The sequence below is a fragment of the Pygoscelis adeliae genome, unplaced genomic scaffold, assembly GCF_000699105.1.
Source record: "Pygoscelis adeliae isolate BGI_AS28 unplaced genomic scaffold, ASM69910v1 Scaffold960, whole genome shotgun sequence".
NCBI classification, from domain to species: Eukaryota; Metazoa; Chordata; class Aves; order Sphenisciformes; family Spheniscidae; genus Pygoscelis; species Pygoscelis adeliae.
The window spans coordinates 1880-3075 of record NW_008823942.1 but is presented as its reverse complement, the minus strand read 5'-3'; the positions used below and the strand labels follow the sequence as shown (position 1 = coordinate 3075).

General features: G+C 62.5%; 1 protein-coding gene across 1 annotated transcript in view; it reads left to right on the top strand.

The window, feature by feature from the left end:
• DCAF8 (DDB1 and CUL4 associated factor 8) overlaps positions 1 to 1196 on the top strand; it is a gene marked incomplete at its 3' end in the record, with an annotated part of 14322 nt that overhangs the window by 11253 nt on the left and 1873 nt on the right. The window lies entirely within an intron of this gene.

The following is a 1196-nucleotide window of genomic DNA, read 5'->3' as shown; positions in this document are numbered from 1 at the left end:
CCTTCAGTCATTAATGCCTCCACAGCCTGTTCTCCCATAAGCAGCAGGAGCACAAGGGGGATCAATAGCGAAGGATTTGGATCCTTTGAGGTTTAGCCCTGGGATCCACTGTCCAGCCTGCCCTGAAGCCGGGAGATCCTTCCCTCAGGAACTAGCAATGCTCTTAATGAGCTTCTGACAAACCTCCTCTCGGTTCCCCACCTGTGGATGGAGCCTGGTGGGCATCGGGGATGGGATTAAGGCTCTGGGAAGGTCTCGGTTTCAGCGGGGCCGAGCTCCTTAAGTGACAAATGCAAGCCCCCCTGCCTTTGAACCACTCGGGGCAGCCCCCGGCATGGGGCCGGGCTGTGTCCGTGCGTTTGGCCCCTCGGCTCCCTGCATCAGTGCAGAGCTCCCCTGGAGCCAGTGGATTTTAAGGAGCAGCTCGTGTGGCGTCTGTTTTGGGCAGAAGCGAATCGTGCATGCACCAAGCCTGCCTGCTTCACAGCTCCCCGAGAGCGAGCAGAGCTGCAGCATCACTCGGCCCCGAGGACGCGGAGAGCGGGGGGACGCCGCAGCCCTGCCGCTGGGGTCGCTCGCACGGCGACAGCTCCCCGGAGCGCCAGCCATGCGGGTGTCTGGCATGCAGGCAGCAGCTCCTGGGGTGCCGGGCATAGAAACACCTAACACATGGGCTTGCAGACTGCTCAAACAGCAGCGCCAGTGCCTCGCTAGCTCAGTAGCTTTCAGAAGAGCGCAGGATCGTTGCTCAAAACACGGCCTCCCCTCCTTCCTGCTCTCTGCTGCGCTCTCCATCCTCTGCCCATATCCAAGTGCCTCCTCTCCCCCTGGCTTCCCCGGCACTGGGCAGCTCCTGGTGGGCTCCCACATCAGGGAGGCTCCAGGAGGTTGGGGACCCGGAGGAGCCCAAGCCACCCAAGGGACAAGCATGGTGGCGGTCACGTCCCCCTTGCAGAGCAGCCTCCGGGCTGACAGAGCTCTGAACGCAGGTTCGCAGCCTGTGTGCACGCAGGCTTTGACGTTGTCACGCGCCACCGAGCAATGCCTCCGACATAACAAGAGGTGACGTTAAGCTGCTTTGGCCGAGACTTCTGCCCATCCAGGCCGCTCGCAGCTCCGCAGATCCCTTGGAGAGGGCCGGAGCCTCCGACCAGCGTCAGGGCAGGTCGTGGTTTCAGAGCTGGCTCAGCCATGGC